This window comes from Phyllostomus discolor, chromosome 2 (assembly GCF_004126475.2).
Source record: "Phyllostomus discolor isolate MPI-MPIP mPhyDis1 chromosome 2, mPhyDis1.pri.v3, whole genome shotgun sequence".
NCBI lineage: Eukaryota > Metazoa > Chordata > Mammalia > Chiroptera > Phyllostomidae > Phyllostomus > Phyllostomus discolor.
In genome coordinates this window covers 56246591-56253619 of record NC_040904.2, presented here as the reverse complement: position 1 = coordinate 56253619, position 7029 = coordinate 56246591, and the positions used below count along the sequence as shown (strand labels likewise).

The 7029-nt window shown below is 34.7% G+C and overlaps 1 long non-coding RNA gene across 1 annotated transcript; it reads left to right on the top strand.

Moving 5' to 3' along the window:
• Positions 1 to 1326: 1326 nt before the first annotated feature.
• LOC118498701 lies at positions 1327 to 5791 on the top strand. The gene is made up of 3 exons (XR_004901170.1): positions 1327 to 2039; positions 5078 to 5315; positions 5661 to 5791. It is a non-coding gene; the product is annotated as an uncharacterized LOC118498701 (long non-coding RNA).
• The last annotated feature ends 1238 nt before the right edge of the window (positions 5792 to 7029 follow it).

The window sequence follows — 7029 nt, the reverse complement described above, 5'->3', positions numbered from 1 at the left end:
ATGTATCATTTGTATGGGTTTATGTAGGTACTTTATACTTAGTAATGCCTATGCTCCTGGAGTGGTTGACAAAATGATTAATGTTCTTTCCTGTTCAATCAAAATCATTTTTATTTCTTTATAAAAATAAAGATAACAATAAATAGTTTTAAATAGTGGGATTTTCACTCCAAATCAGAATGACTCAATCAGAAATATACTATTTTTCTTACCATAACCAAAATTAATTAACTGGTCATTTATAATTCAGACTTCTAAGAAACAGACATAAGTCCAAAGAGTTTATGAACAATCATTTTCTTTCCAGATTAGATTTAGTTAGTTATTTATTCAAAAATGTTAGTGGATTGCCCAACATCACTCAAATGAACAGTGAAAATATAAAAACTAATTCACATCTCCTGATTTATCCTTCAATGCTTTTCCCATTATATTTTATAGCCTCTTATATAGTCATTCTTTTATGTTTTAATATATTAGAGTCTACCTTGCCAGCTTTCTATATTTATTTTTTATCATTTACTAAATGTACTCTTTTTCTAGATTAATGTATTTTAGAGAGAAAAGAAGTATTTTTTGACATCTGTTGGGAAAGCATTAATTTATTGAAGACAGTTCCCCTATGGATTGTTGCCCCAGGAAAAAAATTGTCCACCTACAAGGCTCCATGGAAACCAGCTACAAGTGAATGCAACCAGCATATTGAGCATAAGGCTTGGATTTTGTTCCCAAGCACACTGGTGCTCACCTGGTGCTGAGCTGGTAGGTAGGGCTGGTGCCAGGTTTCTGCCATGTCATATCGCTGTTGCATTATAGCCTGTGGTCACATGGCAGGGGTGCTAAACTTTCTAATATAGTTGAAAACCCCGTAGTTCAAGTCTGCCATCAGGTGTTGTCAGATTACTGTCATTTGCCCCAGTGGTGCAAGACACTGAGGACCCATGTACCTACCTCTACTTCTTTCTCTGTAGGCTTTGTTCCTTATTTCTTATTACCATCAGTAGCTATTCATCATCCAGAGTAATGTAAAGTTCAATTAATCACAACCTCTCTTTTTTTTAAAGAAATATTTCAACATACACTATTAAGTCTGAGAAGTATATGTATGCACAATTCAGATTTAATAAATGTTACATTTTGCAAAATATATTTTTATTTTCTTTAAAGAAGAACTACTGCAGGTACAACAGAAGACACCTTCATGTCCTTCCCTGAGTCCATTTCTTCTTTTCTCCCATTACTCTTTAGATGAAGTCTAAGAGAATTTCTGAACTACACAGTATTTTTCTTCCTTCGTATTGTGTTTTTGTAAACCTTATGTAGTATTACTGTCTTAATAATTCTTACATTTTAATAATAATATGTCTTAATTCTTACATTCTTGGGTGTGATAATCATATCATTGATATTCAGAAAAATGTCCTTGTCATTTGGATATATATAGTATCTATGAATGAAATGCCATGAGGTTTACAAATTGCTTTCAAATGTTTCATGAAGACCTACGTAGAGAAATAACAAATGTGACAAAATGTTAACAGTTGGTTATTTTAGGTGGAGAACTTATGGGTGTTCATCTTACTATTCTTCTAACTTTTTTACATACTTGAAATATCAAAATTTGAGAATTTTAAAGCACCATATAACTAGCATTACCCTATATGTTTTAATAAATAGCTCATATATCTATTTCAACTCACATATATAATACTATTGAATACCAACCTTTTCCCTCTTAAAGGAGAATTAGGTTGTTTTTTATTTGATTACTGTTATAGCAGGCATCTTTGTGAATTACTCCCTGTGCTAAGGGCAGCAGTATCTGGAAAACTGGTCCGTGTAAGGTAGTATATGTATCTTTCTTTAGCTGTGTCTTGGAGAAAACTCAGAACATCACACACTGTTCCATGTTGGTTTAACATACTAACTGGGAGCTGCTTAGACTGGAGGCCTCCCTTGATGTCACATGCTGCAGGCCATATTGGCTCATATCCAAAGCAAGGGATGCATACCCCATGGAAACAAAAGGTGATTGGATGGTGAATTCTGGCCCTTATTCTCTTTATTTCTGGGGTTTATTTAGGTGATTTTCAACCCCATTGATGTCTCTCTTCTTTCCTGCTCTGTCTGCAATCTCCTCCTGATTCTATGCTCTCAGTCCAATGGATGATCTTTAAATAGAGGGGAACCTTCTTTGCTACTACTGAGATCAGGAAACTATAGGAAGAACAGGTATACAAGTATTAATGCTCTCTTGATAAATACTAAAACTGATGTTTTCAAGGTAAAATGTATCGAATAATAAATTTAACATAACAAGGCATCTTTAATCTTGTTCAACTTCTGTTGCTTTATATCATTATTGAAATGCATCTGTGATCATTTAAATGTTAACCTCCCCTTCAGCAAACAATAACTTTTCAAAAAATGCAAATCTTAACAATGTAATATATATCCTTTTTCAATGCAAAATGGTACATCTACTTTGGAAAAAAATGTTCGGTGGTATCTCAAAATGTTAAGCATGTAGTTAGTTACCATATGACCCAGCAATTATAGAAACATAGTTATGTATCCAACCAAAATAAAAACATACATTCACCCACAAAAAGCCTTGCACATAAATGTTCATAGCAGAATTATTCCTATTATCCCAAATGAGAAAACATTCCAAATGTCCATCAGCTGATGAATGCATTAAGATGTGTGGCAAAACAATTAACTCAGCAGTAAAAAGAAATGATGTTGAGACACATGCTACATTATTGCTTAACCTTAAAAATATTATATTAAGTGATAGAAGCCAGTCACACACACACACAAACATACTGTGTAATTCTGTTTATTTGAAACTTCCAGAATAGACAAGTTTATAGAGACAGGAAGTGCATTAGTGGTTGTGCCTGGGACTGGGGTGAAGATATAAAGAGTGACAGCTAATGGAATGGAGTTTGTATTACAGGATGGTGAAAATGTTCTAGAATTAGATTATAACAGTGATTATACAACTCTGAACATAATAAAAACATAGAATTGTATTTTTTGAATTTATGAATTTCATGGAATGTGAACTCAATAAACTGTTAAAATATTGTCTTCATGAAGTTAAGCAAAATAAATATTTTAAGACTAATTGCATATATGAAACTATAACTGTCTTTGCTTATTTTAGATCTTATAAAATGGTAACTTTAATACACTTAAAGGTGAGATATAATATCAATGTCAGGGATAAGTAATTAAAGTTGACATTGTGGATTTATCTAAAAATATAGCAGTTGTACCATTTGTTGATACAGTGTTTTTCTTTAGTACTTTAATATAAAGAGGCTAGATATTCTTCAGAAGTGCATTTCTTGTTGTTAACTTACGTTTACTTTAGTTTTTGATTGAAAGGAAAGAAACATTGTCCTGACTGGGTGGCTTAGTTTGGTTGGAGCATCACTGTGTACACCAAACAGTTGCAGGTTCAATTCCCAGTCAGGCAGCATACCTAGGTTGCAGGTTTGATCTTCAGTTGGGGCACGTACGGGAGGCAACTGATTGATATTTCTCTTTCATATTGGTGTCTCTCTCTCTTTCTCTCCCCCTACTTCCTCGCTCTCTAAAATAGATAAAAACATATCCTGAGGTAAGGATTTAAAAAAGGAAGAAAAAAGAAAAGAGAAGAAACATTGAAATAATGATATATATTATGAAAAATTATTGCCTCTGATTTTTCTCTTTCAGAGGGTTAATTTATATTACAGTTATATATTGATGTTTTTAATAAATTAAAAGTCTCCTGATTCATAAACAGTGCATATGAAGCTTACTCACTTAAGCCAGGAGATGCTCTAACTTTTATGCAGTGAAGCAGAAACATTAAACAAAAATCCTTATAAGACTTACTTTCCAGGAGTGGATACAGAATATAAACAATAAACATAATAAATAATTGAATTACACAGTATGTTAAAAAATAACAAGAGCATTGGAAAAATAAAATAAAAGTGAAGAAAAGGATTTAAGAATGCAAGGGACAAAAGCTTCAAGTTGCTACTATTAAGATGGGGAGACTATAGGAAGAGCAGGCTTTGGTATGTCAATGCAGCAGTTCGAGAATCCGATCTGACATGGTGGTCTGAGATAACTATTGCACAGCCAAGTGGGCATGCTGAGCTGGCACTTGCATAGGTGAGTGTGGGACTCTGGGAAGTGCTGTAGTCTGCAGGCATGGACTGGAATATGTAAGCACATAGGAGTTGGCATTTACAGACATGACACTGGGTGAAATTACTAAGGGAGTAAATGTAGGTAGAGCACCACTCTGAGGTATCAGAGAAGAGGAAAAATCAGCACAGGAGACTGAGAAAAACAGCTGTTAATTTAGCCACAGATGAAGAGAACAACATGTCCTGTCAAGAGAAGGTGTTGCTCAGAACTGGCCTTTGGATATAACTTTGGCAATATCGGCAGCTACAATTGCTAAGACACAAATGAGCTGAGAATTTCTTTTGCTGTTCAAATTTAAGCTACTCACACATTAGATCTAATTGGAACATCCATCTGGCCTCAAGTTGTGGTGTTTACAATGACCAGTTTCAGCAGAGAAGTGTGGGTATCTGAGTTTATTAAATGGCAGTTGGGGAATTGCCTTACTAGGTTAGGAAAAATTTGGGGGGAGAAGAGAAAAACAAATTCAAAGTTGAAGGTTAGGGGCTAGTAGTTATATTAATTTCATTGTTAAAATCCATTTTGTACCCACACTTATGAAATTGGCTTATTTATTAAAACCAAAATTTCACATTCTAGCAAAATACTTTATATAGAATGGTATTCATTTAGTATATTCAAAATACGCATAATGCCTTCTTGTTTCATGCTAATAGGCTAATAATGGCATAGTTAGAAAAAAAACTCCAGAGACTTAAAATTATTAAAATAAATATTGCACAATCTTGTTAGACATGCAGTGTAGGTAGGGAGTAAAGATAGTAATTTCTAGATATATCCATAATGAAATAAGAATTAAAACACATAAAAAATAGCCAAATTTAAATTGGTAAGTGAGGGTTCTGTTCTTTTTAATGCATAGAAGGTCCAGGCTGAGGGACACATCCACAGTGTATGACCTCATCATCTCCATGTGAGGCTCCCGGGTTTTCCAAGACCGGAGTCCAGCATAGAGAATGGGAACTGGATGTTAAAGGCTCGTGATTACACCCATCTCTTCAACTCATGTTTTCTTGGCCAAACAAGTCACTTGGCTATGCTTATTTTTCTAGACACAAACAAGTGTACCTTCCCTGTGCCTGGAATCAGAGAAGAAACAGGTATGTTGGGAAATGCTAGTGCTGTCTTTTAGACCCATGTCTCCACTGTGCCTTGAGAATAATCAGAACTACTAAGCTTGTACCTCTTTTACTTCTCTTCTACATCTCTAAGCTCTGTATTTGAATTGAATTGAGGGTGGTGAGGGAAGAAAAGCAGTTCACTATGACCTTTAAGGAGTTTATCAGAAAAAGAAATGAGGTAGTAGCAGGGAAGGGTAGAAGGTCAATAATTTTTTTAAAAGAGAGGCTTAGTTTGTCTTTGTAACAGAGAATGTCAAACTATTAAATGATATTGCTGTTATTCCTGCTTTTTCCTTTGTCACATTTATTTGTTTTTCTTACTAGGAGGTCCTCCCTGACAGTCAGAGGACTCCACGTCATCCATTGGTTTGGAGATGGGTAATCAAATGATAGCAGCTAAAATAAATTTAAGTTTACAAATTCAATATGAAATCTCAGATGTAAAAGATTTGGATCTACCTGAGCAAAATGAATGTTTTTCCTATTTTCTCACTATCTTGAGACCTTTTATGACTGGGGGAAGAATATCAGAGAAAGCCCATAGAAAGAGGGCATGGACAAAAAGGGAGGGCAGAGAAGAGAGACTCTTTTCAAAGATTTTCTGCAAATCTCAGATGAAAAGTGTTAGGAAAGGAGACACATCTGCAGTAAGTTGGAGTATAGTGGGGATGTGAACGATCCTTAAGTAGAATTTTGGAATATGAGCTACTGACATCAAAAAAGAAATCAGTGAGGCATGACTAGTAGGCTCACAGGGCCAAAATGAATTTAGTGCTGAGCCAGCTAGGCTCTGATATGAAAATCTCTTATTAACTGCCAGAAACAGAATAGGGTAGGAGGAATGCTGGGGAGGTGGTTGGGAGTATGGTGGCAAAAGTCTAATAAGGACAACCCAACAGAAAATCCTGGGGCATGAGTGCCTTGAAGTCACAATAAAACTGTCTTAACAGAATTATTATAATTCTGTAATATACCTTTAAATACTGTAATACACTTTTAAAATTTTTAAGAAGCAAAACTTTCAGAGAGAAAAAAGTTGTTTTCCTTAGAATGTCATTTTAGAAATTTATGAATTGTTTATTCATTTTATAAACTCTGGAAATGTGAAAAGCCTTTTGGGAGTATGTTGTTGTTGAAAGAAGTTAATACACTCCACATGCTTCTATGATTTTCTATAAAGTTCATGTTATTTTACTCATAAAAACCAATACAATGTATCTTTCTGACTTCATTCACTTCATTTCTAGAGCCTGTGCAGTTTTCCTGGATGAGAGGCAGCATGGTCTGATATTACACATAAACACTTAGTGGGCATGCACATTTGCTAGATGTACACCCATCAATTTCCCAGGTATAGAATGGTGTTCAGGATGCATACATCTTAGTTTTGATATAGGTTCACATCATGTTGTGAAAACTAAGAATGACGTGGGTAAAATCCTCAGCAAAGTGCCTGCCACATAAAAGACTTTTGGCAAAGGTAGATACTATTTTTGTTAGAAGAGATTTTGGCCTTTATAATGCGTATTCTCTTTGGATAAAAAATATTTTCCTGCCTTGGCTGGTGCAGCTCAGTTGATTTGAGTATCATTCCATAAACTGAAAGATAACAGGTTCAATTTCTGGTCAGGGTACATGCCTGGGTTGCAGGTTTGGTTCTTGGTCAGGGTGCATACGAGTGGCAATGATAAAT